This window comes from Canis lupus, chromosome 19, assembly GCF_011100685.1.
Source record: "Canis lupus familiaris isolate Mischka breed German Shepherd chromosome 19, alternate assembly UU_Cfam_GSD_1.0, whole genome shotgun sequence".
NCBI classification, from domain to species: domain Eukaryota; kingdom Metazoa; phylum Chordata; class Mammalia; order Carnivora; family Canidae; genus Canis; species Canis lupus.
In genome coordinates, this window is record NC_049240.1 from 26,576,037 (window position 1) to 26,598,300 (window position 22,264).

Sequence of the window (22,264 nt, forward strand, 5' to 3'; positions counted from 1 at the left end):
ATCTGTTGTTGCCTTGTGTATTTTGAGACTCAGTTGTGGAGTACATACATGTTTAGGGTTTTAATGTGTTCTTGGAGACCTAACTTATTTATTAATCACTATATAATGACACTCTGTATCTCTTATTATCTTCCGTGTTCTGAAGCATACTTCATAACCCAAATTAATATAACTACTTTCTTTTCATTGGTGTTAACATGATATATTTTGTCTTTCTCTTTACTTTTAACTTATCTGAGTCTTTATATTTGAAATGGTGGATTTCTTCTAACACAATAGGTAGTTGATATTATTTTTTTAACCACTGTGACAAGTTAATTTTTAATTGATATGTTTAGACAATTGGTATTTGTGATTATTTTGTTTATTGTAATTATTTATATAGTTAGATGATATCTACTGTCTTTGAAACTGTTTTCATGTTGTTGCATTTGCATCTTCAGAAATTGTTCATAATTATGCTTAAGGTTTAAAATTCAGTATGTCAGTTTCTATTGATGAGGATGGAGTATGGCTATTTTCTTCTGCATAATGTAATATGCTGTTATAATTGGTGATTTGCAGATTTGTCCCTTCTACTTGCTTGAGAGCTTCAGGGTAGGGTGCCTGCATTATTAAATATCAGTGATTGCTAGCTGAGTGCCTGTCAATTAGCAAGTCCTTAATAAGTATTTGCTGAATGAAGGACACCTGGGTGGCTCAGTGGTTGCGTGTCTGCCTTCGGCTCAGGGCATGATCCTGGGATCCCGGATCAAGTCCCATATCGGGCTCCCTGTGAGAAGCCTACTTCTCCCTCTGCCTATGTCTCTGCCTTTCTCTCTGTGTCTGTCTCTCATGAATAAATAAATAAATCTTTAAAAAAAGTATTTGCTGAATGAGAAGTGAATATATAAAGAACAAATACTGGAGGACAGTGTGAGGAAAGTAACAAAAATATAAAGAGGAGGTGAGAATCAACATTAGAACAATAATAATAATGTTTTAAAATAAAATATTTACTATATACTATGCAATATGATAAGTGGTACACATGCATTAAATCATCACAAAAACCTTTATCAATTATAAAAATATATAGTTGAGGAATGTAAGGTTTTTTTGGTTTTTTTTTGGAATGTAAGTTTTGAAAATGTGAAGCAAACTTCTAATGAGCTGACAGGTTAACTTTCAGTGCCAGGACCCATCTTAGATTTTATAGGCCTCCAAAGATCAAACTATATTTCCACCAAAGACATATGCTATAATGTTGCTTACCAGGCTGAGGTTAACCAGACAGGCATCCTTAAACCCCTTATTAACTCATCACTTTAACTGCACAGCTTTCTTTTGTAAAGAAGCTATGGTTATCAAAGATTGTGCTTCATTTACTAATTCAGGTATTTGCTTTCAAGACAGCTTTCACCTCCAAGTTTTAGTAGTTTTCTTGAAATCCTCCTTTCCTTCATTTGTCATTAGAAACCTGCTTCACTCTCGAGGGGTGACATAATGCATCTCAAATATATTACTGTATACAAAATTCACACTTCTGATGCTTTTTGAAAAAAAAAATGTATATAACTATTGTGTCAGGCATAAAATATTTGCTCAGATGGCCAAGTGAGTAAAATATTTATTTCTAGAGGGGGAAGAACAGCAGGCAGGAAGAAGACATACAGCAGCAATAAAAGGTGTCTCCCATGAAAGGCTTCATTCAGATCGCATAAATGTGGCCAGAAACTGAATAAATTTTGTACAGAACTAAGTAGGGGGGAAAATGTGCTAATATAAATACCTGAGAATACTAAAGCAATGTACTGATATCTTCTTGCCCATCAGCATATTTTGACTTTCAGTGGGAAAACATCTGGATGTGTAACAGTGAGGAACAGAAGAGAGAAGTAGAACTGCTGGGCTTTTCTAATAAAAACTACTCTCTTAGCAAATTTTGAGTACATAATAGTATTGTTAGTTATGGTCACTAAACTGTACCATGGATCTCCAGAACTTAATTATCTTTTCTGAAACTTATCAATAAGAAATCATCAAAGTTTATCCTACATATAAATATGAAGTCAAAGAATCAAGAGATCCTTTGACAAAAACAATAGATTCTCATTCTACCCACACAGGAAAATAATTTTGATTGTTTTTATGTGTGCATGTGTGAATATATATGTGTCTTCTGAATATGTGTGTGTGTGCATTTAATTATAGTAGCAATCACTGTAGCTCTAAATAACAAGCTATGTCTCTTTTTCTTTCTTGTTAACTTTGTAAAATGCCTATTGAATCTTGGATTTAAAGATAATTATTATGATATAAAATTATTATGGAACCATGTTTTACATTATTATATAATGTACTAATCCCAGGACTATTATTTTAGTTGATTTATTTATTGCCATTGTCACTTAAAAATATGATAATTCACCATTAACTTGGAAAAAGGCTAAAATTATTTCTTATAAAACATCAGAGCGGGCTGCAAAATTCACAGAGAATTAAAGAATTTCCCAGAAAAACAACAGAGTTTTAGGACATGATAACATACCTATGCCTAAAAGGATAGTTTCATATCACTCACTTGATTATTTCCTTACTTTTCCTTATAGTTTTTATACTTGTTTGTCCATCTGTACACCTCTAAGAAATGTAATTTAGTTTTACCAGTTTCTTAACTTTATGTAAATATTATATGTGATTTTTCGTCTTGCTTTTTTATTTTATTTTATTTTTTTATTTTTTAATTTTTTGCTTTTTTATTTTATTGACAAGATCCACTTATGTCGCTGCAAGTAGCTTAGCTTCCTTTTATTCTTTCCAACAATTTTTTTGTGTGTGGATACCACAATTATCCTTTATGTTCTTAAAGGACATATAGATGAGTATTTTCTGAATCTGGGCATTATGCCCTTATGAACATTTTTGTTTACATATCTTGGTGTTCAAGGTAATAAGTTTCATTAGGATAATACCTAACAATTAATTGCATATGCATATTCAGTCATATAATTCCAAACTATAATCCATAATGGTTGAATCAACTTATACTCCCCCCAGAAGTGTCTGGCAACTTCTATTGCCATACAAATTCTTCAATAATTGACATTATCAGAATTTATTTTACTTTTTAAAAAATTGCCAACTGCATATAGTGTTATTCTAATTTTAATTTTTATTTCTCTATTAATGTAGCTGAACACTTTTCCATGTGGTTACTGTCTACATTACAGGAGTTCACAGAGGGAGTTTTCCCTTTAGCAAAAGTCTGTATCTATTGATGCATTTTTAAATATTTTGTCCATATAAATCTCTCTGTATAAGTATTTTTCTTTCATAATTATATTCACAGTCATTTTTATTTTGTATAAATGAAATTATTACTTTTAATGATATCCCTAATTTATCAATCTTTTCCTTTCTGTTGTACATTAGCACTGCATATAGCCAGTGTTTATGTGTACTGTCTATTTAGGACTCTTTAGTCTGTTCCATTGATTAATTTCTTTATTCCTGTGCTAATATTATTTTCTTTTAATTAACATGGCTCTGCTAGGAGCATTAATATTTGGTAGAGAAATTCTTCCATTTTGTTATTTTTCAAGGATGTTATGTTTATTTTGGTTCCTTGCATTTCCATGTAAATTGTAGGATCTGCTCTGCAGACCTGCATACCCATATAAATAAAAAAATCCCTATTGCTTTTTATTGGAACTTCACTGAGTCAATAAATCATGAGAAGATGATTGTCTTCTATTCAATGATCATTTGTGCAATCTACCAGCAACGTGTATCTATCACTTGTTTAGATTATATTTAATATTTGATACTCATTCTTACTCATATTTATCTCAAGAGTATTGCTTTTTTAATGGAATATTACTGGGTACTTGACATTTTATGCTATTATAGGTGATGCACACACTTATACACACATATCTAAGAGTTTATTATCTAACTTATAAAAGCTAATGTATAAAATTAAATTTTACATTTTGATTTTTATTTATCAAAACCGCTAAACCCTGATTAATTTTAAGAGTGTAATCATTATTTCCTTGGACTTACTAATATTGAAAATCACTTTATCTACAAATAAGAACATTTTTCCTTGATAACATTTACTCTTTGTCCTATTTTATTTGAAAAATACATATTCTTTGGACATTCCAATTGCATCTATATGTCATTGCTTGATATATATACATGTGTAGAAAGAGAGAATATATTCTGTAGTTACTATGGACCCTTGAACAAGGTAAGTTTGAACTATGTGGGTCTACTTCTATACAATTTTTAAAAAATATATAGTACTATACTGTAAATGTATTACCTTCTTATGATTTTCCTTTTTTAAAACATTTTGTTTTATTTTATTCATGAGAGACACACAGAGAGAGGCAGAGACATAGGTATTGGGAGAAGCAGGCTCCCTGGGAGGAGCTCAATGCAGGACTTGATCCCAGGACCCCAGGATCACACCCTGAGCTGAAGGCAGACATTCAACCACTAAGCCACCCAGGCGTTCCTCTCTAGCCACTTCCAACAGGACCCTTCCAGTTTTCCCTTTCCCTAATTTTGCCCTTGGGGCTTCTGCTGGACTTCTAAATGGTTAATTCCTGCTCTGGTTCCAAGTATTTAAGGCATTTTGTTTTGTTTCAGTGTGAACCTTATCTTTAAGGTTTTCATGGCAGGTTCTTGGCTTTTCCTGTCCCTCTTCCCTGTGGCTCCTGCCAACCCCAGCTTTTACAGGACTTTTAACTATGGAACTTGCCACTAAAAACAGCAGGGTGGTTGTTTTTCATTCTCTTTCATTTACATATCCATCTATCTATCATTTTAAAAAATTTTTGGTCAAGTTCCTAGGGAGGGAAAGAAACATATAAAGACTGTCTTCTGGGATCCCTGGGTGGCGCAGCGGTTTGGCGCCTGCCTTTGGCCCAGGGCGCGATCCTGGAGACCCGGGATCGAATCCCACATCGGGCTCCCGGTGCATGGAGCCTGCTTCTCCCTCTGCCTGTGTCTCTGCCTCTCTCTCTCTCTCTCTGTAACTATCATAAATAAATAAAAAAAAAAAAAAAAAAAAAAAAAAAAGACTGTCTTCTACTGTTACTTTGACACCACAGTTGTGATTTAATAACAAGACAACAAAACTCACAATTTCTATTGTTTTTCTGGGTATGTTCTCATTCCTATAAGTCATTTTTATGACACAGTGTTTTCCAAGTAATTTACAAAATCACACTGTGGATTATCACAAATGGCTTTATTGTGTTTCATCAAATATTTTCAGTATTAGCAGTATTCAGAGCAATTTCACACCCTGTTTCATTTACCTCTTCATTCTCTGCTTTTCTTCTTTAAACTCTTTGCACTTTTATGGGCAAGATTCTAACCATATTTCTTACTTTCATTATTCTTTTGGTCAGATGTTTCTTATTATCCTCTTCCTACAACTTCAATATATTGAAGAGGAGGGGTAGGTGATGGGAAGCCTTGTCCAGTGCAATGAATAGATTGGAACATTCATATGTGCCAGATTTGTTTCAATATTGCAATTGATGCTCTGTGAGTCAGGCAATGTCAATCACTCTTATGTGTAACTCCTTGTTCATTCTGGTCTCATTTATCTCATCAATGATAGTGTTCAGGAGGAGGTCTTGGAATATCCAAATGTCTTTTAAAAATATTTATTTATTTATTTATTTATTTATTTATTTATTTATTTATTTATTTATTTTTAGAGAGAGAGAGAGAAAGCACAAGCAGAGGGGCAGAGGGAAAAGGAGAGAGAATCTCCAGTAGACTTCATTCTGGGTACAGAGCCTGATGCAGGGCTCGATCTCAAGACCCTGAGATCATGACCTGAACTGAAGTCGGGTAAGTAGGATGCTTACCCGACTAAGCCACCCAGATACCCCCCAAATATCTTTAACGCAGATTAAAGGTAGAGTTTCAGGTTGTGATTTATTTATTTTTTAACATCTTTGCTATGCTAGATTGGTAGCTAACTAAGGCAGCTTTATACAGAATATTTTTTGAAGAGAGTATCTGCTGCCTTGATGGACTTTCGGTCTTTAAAAGACACAGAACTAAAACAACTTTTATGAACAAGAATTTAATCATATATCCTGAATTCTAAGATATCCCAAGCCTATTTTCCTTATTTTTTTTTACCTGAGTTTGTTTAACCCAGTCCTTCTGAGACATCATCTGTACTTTTGCAGTCTTCTGGGTTCCTTCACATGTTGATCTCTTCAGCTTTTAAACTCCTTAGTATTTCCTCCCATTACTGGTAATATTACGCCCCCTACTGCTTTTCTACCAGTGCTGCTTCACCTGCTTGGCTGGGCCAGCTCCCACAAGATTGCACAGAATGTAATGCCGTTTTCTTTCATTGCTATGTTGTAATTTCTCTTCATCTTTTGATTTTTCGCTTGTATATCGTGGCACATTTCAAGACATATCAAATCCATAGAAACATTCTTAGCCTAGAAAGCTCCATCTAATTTTTCCCAAGCTTTTACTTAAATTCCAGCTAGTTAACATACAGTGCAATTTAGTTTCAAGTACAGAATTTAGTGATTCATCACTTACATACAACACCTAGTACTTATCACAAGTGCACTCTTTAATCCCCCTCACATATTTAACCCATCCCCCAAAACTTTTCATCTGATAACCATCAGTTTGTTCTCTATAGTTAATAGTCTGTTTCTTGGTTTGCCTCTCTTTTCTTTCCCCCTCAAGTTCATTTGTTTTGTTTTTAAATTACACATATGATTGATATCATATGGTATCGTCTATGTTTGACTGATTTATGTTGCTTAGCACAATGCTCTCTAGCTCCACCCATGTCACTGAAAATGGCAAGATTTCCTTCTTTTAGTAAATGGCCGAGTAACAGTCCATTACCTATCAATCAATGGACAGTTGTGCTCCTTCCATAATGTGGCTCTTGTTGATAGTACCGCTATAAAAATAGGAGGGCATGTATCCCTTCAAATCTGCATTTTGTATCATTTGAGTAGATACCTTAATAGAGCAATTGCTAGATTGTAGGGTAGTTCTATCTTTAATTTTCTGAGAAACTTCCATACTTTCCAGAGTGACTGCACCAGTTTGCATTTCCATCAACAGTATAAGAGGGTCGCGCCTTCTCTGTATCCTCACCAACACCTGTTGCTTCCTATATTGTTAATGTTAGCCATCCTGACAAGTGTGAGGTGATATCTCATTGTAGTTTTGATTTGTATTGCCCTAATGATGAGTGATGTTGAGTATATTTTCATGTGTCTGTATATCTTCTTTGGAAAAACGTCTATTCATGTCTTCTTCCCCCCCCCTTTTTTTTTAACTGGATGGTTTGTTTTTTGGGTGTTGAATTTAAAAACTCTATTTTTTAATATTTTATTTATTTATTTATTTTATTATCTTTTAAGATTTTATTTATTTATTTATTCATGAGAGACACATGGAGAGATAGAGAGGCAGAGACACAGGCAGAGGGAGAAGCAGGCTCCATGCAGGGAGCCTGACGTGGGACTTGATCCTGGAGACCCAGGGCTGAAGGAGGTGCTAAACCGCTGAGCCACCTGGGCTGCCCAAGATTTTATTTCTTTATTTAAGAAAAGAGAGGGAGGGAAGTACAAGCAGGGGGGGAGGGGTAGAGGGAGAAGCAGACACCTGGCTGGGTAGGGAGCCCAACATGGGGCTTCATCCCAGGACCGCAAGATCATGACCTTAACTGAAGGCAGATGCTTAACCGATTGAGTAACCCAGGTGCCCCCAAACTCCATCTATTTTTATACCCACGAATACTTGTAAATTCTCAATCCCTACGTGGTTGCTCCCTAGTCTAAAGGTCCAATGCACTTGTATTTGGAATAATGCTGTTGATGCTTGTTTATATTTTCAGTGTAGTTCAAGAAACATTTTTTCATACTTTGTAGATGCTGACCACTGAGTTAAACAACAAAGGTGACCAAATCACAGCCTTCTAAAAAAATTCCTATTTTAAGGGAGGAGGCAGCCACTTTGAATATCATGGATTCATTTGGTTTCAAAAAACCCGTCTAAAACATGCTTAGATAAAAATGGGAACTTAGGGGATCCCTGGGTGGCTCAGCGGTTTAGCGCCTGCCTTTGGCCCGGGGTGCGATCCTGGAGTCCTGGGATCGAGTCCCACATCAGGCTCCCGGCATGGAGCCTGTTTCTCCCTCCTCCTGTGTCTCTGCCTCTCTCCCTCTCTGGGTCTCTCATGAATAAATAAAATCTTAAAAAAAAAAAAAATGGGAACTTAATGAGTCACTTAATTGAAAGGTACAGGGGTCTTTTCAGAGTCCCAAATAATAGCATCAGTAATTTATTGATCATAATTAATATCAGGGTGGGACACTTGGGTGGCTCAGCAGTTGAGTATCTGCCTTAGGATCAGGACGTGATCCCAGACTTCCGGGATTGAGTCCCACATCGGGTTCCCTGCATGAGGCCTATTTCTCCCCCTGCCTGTGTCTCTGCCTCTGTCTTTGTGTCTCTCATGAATAAATACATAAAATCTTTAAAACAAACAACACAAAACAAAAAAATTAATATCAAGCCGTTTAAGTTTAGTAATTTGTACTTATAGTTAGCTTCCTGAGTGATTCTGGCAGAAATAGTTCAAAGTTCATATAAATCTTCAGACCAGTCTTTGGCTAAAAACATCTTTAAGGACCCTTTTCATCTTTATACTTGTGAATTTACCTAGGTTGATCATATTATCATTGCAATTAGATTGAAAGTACTTTAATGTTAGTAGCTGTGTCTTATACTTCTATGTACTAACAGTCCACAATATTGGGCACCAAGAAGGATCCCAGTGAAAAGAAAATTAAAAAAAAAGAAGGATCCCAGTGAATATTTAATATATTTGCTGATATCTCAGTCCTGTACTGTTATAAAGACAATTAAGTAAACTGATAAGCAGAAATGCCAATATAGGAAGCCATTGCTATTTGTTTACTAGAATGGGTCCTTTTGGGGGTTGGTGGGAAAATGCAAATATCCTGAGGAACATTTAGTGGTAATTTTTGGACTTTGAGTAATAAGTATATAATGTATAAGAGAAAAGATCTGATCTGTAAATGGGTGGAATACTTCTCATTTTCCATCTATCTGCCAGTTAGCTTCACAATTCTTCACATTTAAGTGAATCTCTTTCAATCATCTAAATAAAGTCTTGAATAGACGTGAATTCCAAATTGAATATTTCATATAGCTTCCATTAGCACTTAAAAATGCATCAGCAGGATTTTGGTAGGTATTTGCTTTCTCTCTCTCTCTCTCTCTCTCTCTTTCTCTCTCTCTTTTTCTGTTTTTTTCAGAATACTTTCTGAGCACTAGCTTGAACACTCTTGAGTTAGTGAGAAAGAAGATGGTGACACGGGGATTTCTTTTCTCTTGTAACTCCACAGAATTAAATAGCGTTTTAAGAATCTAATTATCACTTGAGTCTTTTGAAATGTTTTGTTTACTATTTTTGAGTATGCAACTATAAAACAATAGGAAGTAAAAAAGGAAGTATTGAGGTCATACCATGTGTCAAACCCTTATCATAAATTATTTTATTTAATTTAAGAAATTTGATATCTAATATCATTAGATACATCTTATCCAAAGTCTTGCTGTTTGTGGTGCAAATAAAAGTACTTTAATAGGTTATTATTTTTTTATAAATTGTATTTTTATGGGGTACCTGGGTGGCTCAGTTGGTTAAGGGTCTGTCTTCGGCTCAGGTCATGAACTCAGGTCCTGGAATCCAGCCCCTCAGTGGGCTCCCAGCTCAGGGTGGTGTCTGCTTCTCCCTCTCCCTCTGGCTCTGCCTGCTGCTCATACTCTCTCTCTCAAACAAATAAATAAAATCTTTTAAAAATTGTATTTTTATGCTTTGTCTACTATAATAGTGAAAAAAGAGGCTGATGTAGAAATTAATAAGGGAAGAAATCACCAAGAACTGCTATCCAAGATAATGTCCTAAGATAGTTATTTTAATATTTTGCAATATGTATTCTATGCATAAAACCCTTGCATAATACTGTATGTATGATTTTCTATCCTCCTTACAATTTACATTATGTCACCAGCATTATTTATGCAAAATGATATTGTTATGTACAACAACAATCTATATGTCAGTCCTAATTCTTGGTCAAGAACTGGTATCCAGTTGAAATTTTTTTTTAAGCTACAAAATATATGTAACTTTTATGTACATAGATTTAATATACAATACAGTATACCCTTTATAATCCCATGTTTCAATGTCAAATAGTTTGCTTTTTTTTATTTTTTTTTTATTGGTGTTCAATTTACTAACATACAGAATAACACCCAGTGCCCGTCACCCATTCACTCCCACCCCCCGCCCTTCTCCCCTTCTACCACCCCTAGTTCGTTTCCCAGAGTTAGCAGTCTTTACGTTCTGTCTCCCTTTCTGATATTTCCCACACATTTCTTCTCCCTTCCCTTATATTCCCTTTCACTATTATTTATATTCCCCAAATGAATGAGAACATATAATGTTTGTCCTTCTCCGACTGACTTACTTCACTCAGCATAATACCCTCCAGTTCCATCCACGTTGAAGCAAATGGTGGGTATTTGTCATTTCTAATGGCTGAGTAATATTCCATTGTATACATAAACCGCATCTTCTTTATCCATTCATCTTTCGTTGGACACCGAGGCTCCTTCCACAGTTTGGCTATCGTGGCCATTGCTGCTATAAACATCGGGGTGCAGGTGTCCCGGCGTTTCATTGCATCTGTATCTTTGGGGTAAATCCCCAACAGTGCAATTGCTGGGTCGTAGGGCAGGTCTATTTTTAACTCTTTGAGGAACCTCCACACAGTTTTCCAGAGTGGCTGCACCAGTTCACATTCCCACCAACAGTGTAAGAGGGTTCCCTTTTCTCCGCATCCTCTCCAACATTTGTGGTTTCCTGCCTTGTTAATTTGCCCCATTCTCGCTGGTGTGAGGTGGTATCTCATTGTGGTTTTGATTAGTATTTCCCTGATGGCAAGTGATGCAGAGCATTTTCTCATATGCATGTTGGCCATGTCTATGTCTTCCTCTGTGAGATTTCTCTTCATGTCTTTTGCCCATTTCATGATTGGATTGTTTGTTTCTTTGGTGTTGAGTTTAATAAGTTCTTTATAGATCTTGGAAACTAGCCCTTTATCTGATATGTCATTTGCAAATATCTTCTCCCATTCTGTAGGTTGTCTTTGAGTTTTGTTGACTGTATCCTTTGCTGTGCAAAAGCTTCTTATCTTGATGAAGTCCCAATAGTTCATTTTTGCTTTTGTTTCTTTTGCCTTAGTGGATGTATCTTGCAAGAAGTTACTATGGCCGAGTTCAAAAAGGTTGGAGAACCATTTACCATTTGAATGGTCCTCAAAAGAAAGCAGGGGTAGCCATCCTTACATCAGATAAACTAAAATTTACCCCAAAGACTGTAGTGAGAGATGAAGAGGGACACTATATCATACTTAAAGGATCTATTCAACAAGAGGACTTAACAATCCTCAATATATATGCCCTGAATGTGGGAGCTGCCAAATATATAAATCAATTATTAACCAAAGTGAAAAAATACTTAGATAATAATACACTTATACTTGGTGACTTCAATCTAGCTCTTTCTACACTCGATAGGTCTTCTAAGCACAACATCTCCAAAGAAACGAGAGCTTTAAATGATACACTGGACCAGATGGATTTCACAGATATCTACAGAACTTTACATCCAAACTCAACTGAATACACATTCTTCTCAAGTGCACATGGAACTTTCTCCAGAATAGACCACATATTGGGTCACAAATTGGGTCTGAACCGATACCAAAAGATTGGGATCGTCCCCTGCATATTCTCAGACCATAATGCCTTGAAATTAGAACTAAATCACAACAAGAAGTTTGGAAGGACCTCAAACACGTGGAGGTTAAGGACCATACTGCTAAAAGATGAAAGGGTCAACCAGGAAATTAAGGAAGAATTAAAAAGATTCATGGAAACTAATGAGGATGAAGATACAACCATCCAAAATCTTTGGGATGCAGCAAAAGCAGTCCTAAGGGGGAAATACATCGCAATACAAGCATCCATTCAAAAACTGGAAAGAAAGAAAAAAAAAACTGGAAAGAACTCAAATACAAAAGCTAACCTTACACATAAAGGAGCTAGAGAAAAAACAGCAAATAGATCCTACACCCAAGAGAAGAAGGGAGTTAATAAAGATTCGAGCAGAACTCAACGAAATCGAGATCAGAAGAACTGTGGAACAGATCAACAGAACCAGGAGTTGGTTCTTTGAAAGATATAATAAGATAGATAAACCATTAGCCAACCTTATTAAAAAGAAGAGAGAGAAGACTCAAATTAATAAAATCATGAATGAGAAAGGAGAGATCACTACCAACACCAAGGAAATACAAACGATTTTAAAAACATATTATGAACAGCTATACGCCAATAAATTAGGCAATCTAAGAGAAATGGACGCATTCCTGGAAAGCCAGAAACTACCAAAACTGGAACAGGAAGAAATAGAAAACCTGAGCAGGCCAATAACCAGGGAGGAAATTAAAGCAGTCATCAAAAACCTCCCAAGACACAAGAGTCCAGGGCCAGATGGCTTCCCAGGGGAATTTTATCAAACGTTTAAAGAAGAAACCATACCTATTCTACTAAAGCTGTTTGGAAAGATAGAAAGAGATGGAGTACTTCCAAATTCATTCTATGAGGCCAGCATCACCTTAATTCCAAAACCAGACAAAGACCCCACCAAAAAGGAGAATTACAGACCAATATCCCTGATGAACATGGATGCAAAAATTCTCAACAAGATACTGGCCAATAGGATCCAACAGTACATTAAGAAAATTATTCACCACGACCAAGTAGGATTTATCCCTGGGACACAAGGCTGGTTCAACACCCGTAAAACAATCAATGTGATTCATCATATCAGCAAGAGAAAAACCAAGAACCATATGATCCTCTCATTAGATGCAGAGACAGCATTTGACAAAATACAGCATCCATTCCTGATCAAAACTCTTCAGAGTGTAGGGATAGAGGGAACTTTCCTCGACATCTTAAAAGCCATCTATGAAAAGCCCACAGCAAATATCATTCTCAATGGGGAAGCACTGGGAGCCTTTCCCCTAAGATCAGGAACAAGACAGGGATGTCCACTCTCACCACTGCTATTCAACATAGTACTGGAAGTCCTAGCCTCAGCAATCAGACAACACAAAGACATTAAAGGCATTCAAATTGGCAAAGAAGAAGTCAAACTCTCCCTCTTCGCCGATGACATGATACTCTACATAGAAAACCCAAAAGTCTCCACCCCAAGATTGCTAGAACTCATACAGCAATTCGGTAGCGTGGCAGGATACAAAATCAATGCCCAGAAATCAGTGGCATTTCTATACACTACCAATGAGACTGAAGAAAGAGAAATTAAGGAGTCAATCCCATTTACAATTGCACCCAAAAGCATAAGATACCTAGGGATAAACCTAACCAAAGAGGTAAAGGATCTATACCCTCAAAACCAAAGAACACTTCTGAAAGAAATTGAGGAAGACACAAAGAGATGGAAAAATATTCCATGCTCATGGATTGGCAGAATTAATATTGTGAAAATGTCAATGTTACCCAGGGCAATATACACATTTAATGCAATCCCTATCAAAATACCATGGACTTTCTTCAGAGAGTTAGAACAAATTATTTTAAGATTTGTGTGGAATCAGAAAAGACCCCGAATAGCCAGGGGAATTTTAAAAAAGAAAACCATATCTGGGGGCATCACAATGCCAGATTTCAGGTTGTACTACAAAGCTCTGGTCATCAAGACAGTGTGGTACTGGCACAAAAACAGACACATAGATCAGTGGAACAGAATAGAGAATCCAGAAGTGGACCCTGAACTTTATGGGCAACTAATATTCGATAAAGGAGGAAAGACTATCCATTGGAAGAAAGACAGTCTCTTCAATAAATGGTGCTGGGAAAATTGGACATCCACATGCAGAAGAATGAAACTAGACCACTCTCTTGCACCATACACAAAGATAAACTCCAGTTGAAATTTGAAATATACCTTGTCTTTTATCTTCAGAACATAGAGCTAAGAAATCATGATCCAAAATATTTCTCTTCAAGTTAGTTCTAACTTATGTAGATGGATCTATTGTCAAAGGTATCTATCTTTTTGAAGGGGGTACACAGAGAGCAAATCTCAGTATGAAACCGTATTTATAAATCAGAGAAGAGAATGGATAGTAATATCAATGGATCAGTGGCAGATCCTATTTTTTTTATTACTAGCCAACTATGTGAACATTAGTAATTTAAGAAAATGCTGAATCTAAACATCAGATATCTAAAATTCATTGACGTTTGAGATTTTATTTTAGATGATCATGATTATGATGATTTTTAAAGCATGTAAGTGATACACATTTATTATAGGAAAATGAAAACATAAGAGTTTTGAAATAATTTGGGGGTTGAAGGGATTAAATTAATCTCCTACCTTCTGTGCAATTATCTGAAAACTCTTTTTAATACTTTTTTTAAAAATTTGCTTCTAATACGATGCTCTTATTCTTTGATACTAGAGTTTCATTCCTTCTAGAATTGGAAAATTTTTAAAAATGCAATCTATGAAAAATAAATGTTAACACTTAGCAAATAATTCCTATCTACTTACCTACTACACTGGGCCAAGTAGGTGGTTTTCTTATTTTGTCAATCCACTTGGCCCCAATTTGTCCACTGTCATATCTCCAGAGCACAGATTTTTGGTTCTCCAATTCTGGGCGGTGACCTCTGCTTTGCTCCCTTTGGATTTGCAGTCATCTTGACCTTCTCTAGATATTTGTGTATTTGACTGGGAGCTCTTAATTCCTCAATGTCATGTCTTTCCTTGTCTCAGTAGAGGCTTCTCTGTGAATATACAGTCCTCTAGGATCACACCCTTGCACCAGCTACCACATACCCTTCATGAAAGATTTGGGGAAAATATTATGAATCTCCCACATAGATCAATAATACAATCATTGCAAGTCTTTCTTTCTTCTATTCTTTTTGGTTAGCAGTTGGTGAGGTTCATTATTTTCCTTCTGTACTTACACATAAAGTCCCCTGAAATCACACAGCAGCAACTCTTTGCCTTGTATAGATCATTATGTCATAACTTTCCAAGTGTAATTCTCCCAAGGCACAATTTGCCAGATGAAATATCTACTAATCTCTTTCCTGATTAATTATAAATTTCAGTTCAGCTCCTAATGTCCTTAAGGAACTTTGATTTTGTTCTATGATGCTTTCTTCATATGGCTCCTGATGAACACCCCTTATTCTTCTCCAAGGTGGCCTTTTAAAGTCTCATTATATGACCTCCATGACAAGGTGACAGGGTGCAGAAGGGAGGTCACTCTGGATCCGCATGAATGCACAGCAGAGCCTGACAGACTGGCTTTTCCTTAACATCCTCCCTTAGTCAGTAGCCCAGGGGAGGCACAAAGGCAACATCAGACATCATCTTGCCTGGACACATTTATGATAATAAAAATAGCCAATAACATTCTTGGACACTTGAGAATAAGTTTCCAGAAGGTGCCTCATCTCTGAGATTAAAAATTTCACTTTCTTGCAGATACCATGGTCCTTGGGAACATAGCATCTCTGTCCTTGAAGTATTTCAACCACCTAACAGTTTTGCTATAGATCTTCACCAAAAAAGGTTGGGAGGACCCTTTCTAGGTAGTGCTTCCCACCTTTGGGGCTTGGGAATTGAAACTGGATGTTGATATGCTGCAAAAAAAAAAAGTGATCATTAAAAATATACCAAGATATATATATAGCTTTTTTAGTCATGATTTTTAAACTTGGTATTTTGACCCTTTTCCAACTTAATAATTGTATTTTGCCAAACCCAAGCTCCTCAAATGTTTTTTTGTTTGTTTTTTTTGTATTGAGGATGTATCCTTCCTTTTAAAACCTGCCGAAGAGTTTATTCATTTTAGCAAGGCAGATAAGACATGGTGTCCCAAGGCATCCTAACCTGTGATTGGTGAGGCGGCCAACATTCTGAGAAGAGAGTTCATTCTTCATGGTAGTGGGGCTTTGAAAGAGAAGTTATTCATAAAGTTCATTTAGGTACATTTGCCAATCATTATCTGATGTTGGTAATACTAAGAAGAATCAAAGATTTGAGAAGAAAACGAGAACATCTTTAATATGAAGAAAAGATTGGATTACTTGCGATAGTAGGCAAGCACCAGGATGACCAGTTCTGTAATAAAGCTGCACAGCAGAAATGTAAACTATAGCTTCCTCCCAAATGCTTGTCACAGGTTACATTTCACAAGTTAAGTGGAATTAGTCCATTTGTGTGTGTGTGTGTGTGTGTGTGTGTGTGTGTCACAGTCTCAATAGGGTCTCATATACATAAATTCATAATGATAAACTTCATAATAATAATGATAACAACACTTTTAACACAATTGGTTTTACCGTTGTATTCTAGCACTAACCCAGAAATATTAAATATATTACCTCATTTGATCCACACAGAAACCCTTTTCAATAATCACAGTTGTGATTCTCTAGAGAAACTGAAGCCTCAAAGGGTAAGTAACTTGCTCAAGGTTACCCAATTTCTATGTGTTAGATCAAGATTTCAGAGTATATCTATTTGACTCTAAAAACCTGTACTTGTAACTGCCATGTTCCTTCTCTTCCACAGTTAGAGCTATAGTTAGATCAGAGCATGATAAAGCCTAACATACAAAAAAAAAAAAAAAACAAAAAACAAAAACAAAACAAAACAAAACAAAACCAAAAAACTCCAAAGCACTGTTTTTTTTTTAATTTAATATGTTTTTTTATTGGAGTTCAATTTGCCAACATATAACATATCACCCAGAACACTGTCTGTTCATGCCAGATTAAGGAGTTTTGAAGCTACCATAGTGCCTGAGAAATGGAGAAAAAACTCTCAGGTTTTAAAGCTGTAAATTCTGATGTCTTCATTTTTATATTTATAAAATACCAAGGCTCTATGTGACTGTATTCATAAATTCCCCACAATTGTAAACTAGACATTTGTCTTATGATAATCCTTTGGGACTATTAATCATGGTTAAGATGCTTAGATGCAATCTCTAACAAGCTTGAAAGAAAGAGGGTGGAGATTCATGCAGAGCTCACCTTAAGAGGGGTATTTAACCCAGCTCCCCATTTTTAGGGCAGAGAATTCTAGAGCAGCTACCACTCTGCTTACCTTTCATACAATTTGCCTTTGCAATAATTAATAAAATGTGTATCTTTTAATGCAATAAGAAGAGTTCCTTAATTCATTATCTCCATATGATGGTTGGATCTGACACAGAACATAACCAGTGACATAACTCAGATTTTTATGTTTCCAAGGGGGACAACTGCCCAGTTTTAAAGTTTTTAGTAAGCCATGCTACATAAACCGAGAAGTAATAAAATGACTATCATGACTAAAATGACTAGGCAAGCAGATCACAAAAACACCAATAAGGAACAGTGTCAAAATGACTATGGAGGAAACATGGCTGCCTGACCAAGAGTCTTTCCGTAAGGCCACGCCTGGTTTCTCAGAAAGATGTGATACATTTCAAAGTGAGCTTCTCAGTGTCACCAGTGATGTCTTTGACAATAATACTTCACTAAGAGCAGGTCTGCCTTACATGCCTACTGTGTATTAAGTTCTGTGTTAATGACATATCAACTTTATTTTACTGATAACCATTAAAATTTGTAGCTGTTCTTATCATTAACAGATGAGAAACCTGAGGTTCTAAGAGATTCAATAAATTTCCTGAGGTCACGCAGTACAGTCAGACTGCACCCTTTCTGTCAAGTTATCTTATCTCTATCTAACCAAAAAGTAGCATCAAAAAACTGATACTATTTTTTTTTAGAAATGTGAAGAAGCAATGTTGGTCAAGTATTGCATATGTTTTAGGAATTATGCTAGCAACTATATACATGCATAATCCCATTTAATCTTTGTAGCCTACTGGTGAAGTAAATATCACTGCTGAAACTTTAAGAAAACAGAAAATAAAAAGCAGAAAGATTAAACTGCCCTCAAAGACCTCCCTACTTGTGTCAGCACAAGATTTGAACCAAGGTTTACTTCTCTGCAAAGACTGACTTCACTCTACAAGTTTCTTGAGGAAAGTCATTTGATAAATCGTCTTTATTGTCTTTCACAAAGTATCCTTTATTGTCTTCAATGGTTAATGTTCCACTAAGCATACTGATAATCCATAATGGCAGGATTTCTTCAACAATAAGATGCAATTACTTTCCTACTAAATTATTGCCTTTAGAAGATCTCTAAAGAAGGAAGCTCAGAGCAACTGGGCTCACTCACTTCTGCAATTTCAAAGTAAGAATGCAATTTAATTGTTCATTAAGTCAAGAAGGATTCCAGGTAGAATAATTTCCTAATATCTCACTTCAGTATATGGGGTTTCAAGCCTATCTCATCTCTTTGAGGATTGTCAGCTTACTGCTCTAGGTAAAGGGAATGAGATGATTTCCCTCCTAGTTTCCAACTTTATTTAAGTAGTGCTCATTTTGCAAAAATCTTCTGATCTCTGAAGGCTGAACCAGAAAATACAGCATAGTTGGAATTCTTCAAATGAAGGATCCATGTAGTGTAAATTTGTTCAGATCTGGAAAAGCACAGAGCAGGAAGATATCACCATATCATATAGATATACAGAGAGAGACACATGCACAATACACATACATACATATACAATACATACCCAATGGGCTATATGTATGATATATGCTATATGGGTATGGTATAGAATATATGTATATATACACACAAATATATATATAATTTTACTTACTTGGAATTCTGCCTCAACTATGAGGTTTTTCCACAAATATTTACTGAGCCGTGTTTCTGTGGTTAGACACTATATTCTATGTTGGGAAACAAATGAGTATGACACAGTCTCATCCTCAAGCCACATAGATGCACATCCCAGGCAAGAAGTGAGCAATATGCATGTACCCAGAGATCTCCCAAGGCTCTGCCTCAGGTACTAGGTGTCTTCACAAAGTGCACTCACAGACATGGTCCTCAAAGAAGATGTTTAATATCTCAGTGAGAAAATAGATCATTAAATATATGGAAACCACAACAATAACAGCAACAGGAGCCTCTACATGCAATCTATTATTCTATGAAACCCATTCCCAGGGGTGCCTTCTAGACATTTCTGCTTTTAAAATGTCCAAAGAGTAGGAAATACTTGGTTCCAGGGCATGGATCTGAATTCCAGCTTTGATACTTACAATTTGCATAACCATAAACTAATTAAACTCTCTGAAACATGAGGCTCTCATTTGAGTAATGTATAGCTACTACTTACTTCACAAGATTGTTGAGACCATACAAAGGAATAAAGTATGTAGTGTCTATGCAGAGTCCAGATTCACTTGGCAGCTTCTTTATATTAAAAACATAAACTGAAACCTTCTAAGTAAGTGAAAGGGTGATCTGGGGAACATATCAGCTCATTTCCAAGTATGAGATCCTGTGATTAAGGGAAACACAGTCTTCTCTGAAGATTTACATTTACTGATGTCACATCTAGATACATTCAGTAAGAGCTGTTCTCCCCTTTTCTCTTTTGAATCAAAATAAATGTCCTTTATATATTTATCCATTGATCTTGCTTTAGAACACAAATAACTAATTCTTTATTTCATCAGGCCACTATTGAAATATCTAAAAAGTTTCAGATTGAGTCACTTCTATGCTCCTATTTTAGAAAATCTTACTTCATACATACATAGGTGGGGTAAGTAAAATTTTACCTATCTTTCTGGATTCTTGCACAAAAGTTTATATTCATAAATAAAAGTCACTGATATTATGCTCATGATATTCATATTCTAGAGATAAAATATTTTCCACATCGAGACAGAAAGCAAAATGTAGATAATTTTGAGAGAAGAAAAATGGTTTGCATTCACACTAAGAGAGAATGATGCTATCAGATCCTCTGTCCTAAGAAAAGTTTCTGGTAAAGGAGGGAGAATGGGTGCCTCTGTGTAGTGGGAGAAAGCAAGATGCAGATGAGCCAGAGCTGAGGATGGGATGGCAGGCAGGTGGAATAAAGAGATTTGTCTTCTTTTTTTTTTTTTTTAAAGATTTTATTAATTTATTAGAGAGACAGAGAGAGAGCACAAGCAGGGTAATCAGCAGGCAGAGGAAGAAGGAGAAGCAGATTCCCCATTGAGCAGGGAGGTCTATGCAGGACTCCATCCCAGGACCCTGGGATTATAACCTGAGCTGAAGGCAGATAGCTTAACTGACTGAGCCACCTTTATTCAGGTGTCCTGAATAAAGAGATTCTTTTTTTTTCCTTTATTTTTATTTTTTTTAATAATAAACTTATTTTTATTGGTGTTCAATTTGCCAACATATAGCATAACACCCAGCGCTCATCCCGTCAAGTGCCCCCCTCAGTGCCCATCACCCCTTCACCCTCACCCCACGTCCTCCTCCCCTCCCACCACCCCTAGTTCGTTTCCCAGAGTTAGGAGTCTTTATGTTCTGTCTCCCTTTCTGATATTTCCTACTCACTTCTTCTCCCTTCCCTTCTATTCCCTTTCACTATTATTTATAGTCCCCAAATGAATGAGAACATATAATGTTTGTCCTTCAAACATAATACCCTCCAGTTCCATCCACGTTGAAGCAAATGGTGGGTATTTGTCGTTTCTAATGGCTGAGGAATATTCCATTGTATACATAAACCACATCTTCTTTATCCACTCATCTTTCGATGGACACCGAGGCTCCTTCCACAGTTTGGCTATTGTGGCCATTGCTGCTAGAAACATCGGGGTGCAGGTGTCCCGGCGTTTCATTACATCTGTATCTTTGGGGTAAATCCCCAACAGTGCAATTGCTGGGTCATAGGGAATAAAGAGATTCTTAACAGGAATTTAGCTAACTGGAGTTCACCAAAGGCTAATTTGATCACAAGGGGCTTAAAAGTGAATATCTCATTGCATGTAAGAAACAGGAAACAGATATTGAAACCATTTCAATACTGAAAAATATTTCAAAAATAATGAAAAAATACTTGAGAGATCATCTGTCCAGTAAGATTCAAATTTAGCTGATAGTCCGAACCACCAGTGGAGCCTTTTCAGAGCACAAATTCCTGAATTCCACCTTAAATCTTCTTGAGCTGGGTAAGAATATTTGAAGAATTATGATTCTTCATCCCAAGTGATTGACATTCTAAACTGATGTGGGCTGACTTTAGCAAAAGAAAAATGTTGAAAGCATACAGAGAAGCTCTGAGGCTGCTAAAGAACCAAGTTTAGGCAGCATGTAATGACACAGAGCAGAAAGGTAACCAGGACAACAGCAGGGAACCCATCTGGCAGCCAGCTTAAGATGCAGGGTTCCCAAATGGGGCAGAGACACAGCTGCCGCAGGCACCAAAGACCCATGAATTCCTCCCTCCCTCCACTACCTCCAGGGTCAAGATCCAGGTGGCTTCATCTGGTTGGTGGCTGAGACTAGGTCATGTCTGAAGCTGAGGAGGCTTGGAAAGTTGATTTTTCTGTGCTTCTCTCACTCTGTACAGGGATTTAGGCTCCTACAACAAAATTCTATAGTAGATTTAAAGTGAGAAACAAAGAGAGTAAATGATCTCAAATAATAGTCTGAATGTAGGATCCAGGTTTGGTGCAGCAATTGTCTCTATTTTATTATTCTCCCATCCTCATTCTTTTAGCTTGTCACTTCTTAGTCATAATATGCCTGCTATGCTCCAGGCAACATCTACCCACACCGATACCAATTTGAGGCAAGAAGAAAAATGGCACTAGATTTTCTCTTCACAAGACTTCATGGTTGTTGTTGTTGTTGTTTTTCCTGAGAGGAAAATATTTCTCAGAACTTTCTCCCAACATGCTCCCCAATTCAGATTTTATCTTACATTTTATTGCCCAGAACTGACTTACATGTCATTTCCTAAGTCAATTGCTATCCAAATGTAATGGAATTGCCATAGTGGCAATAGATCTGTAATGTTTCTAGGTTTAGGATGCGTATCTGTCTTCCCTAAGATAGAAGGTGCCACTGTCTTAGGCAAAGCCACTTGGTTGAGATAAAGGCAGAGAATTGGCTCATTGGTAG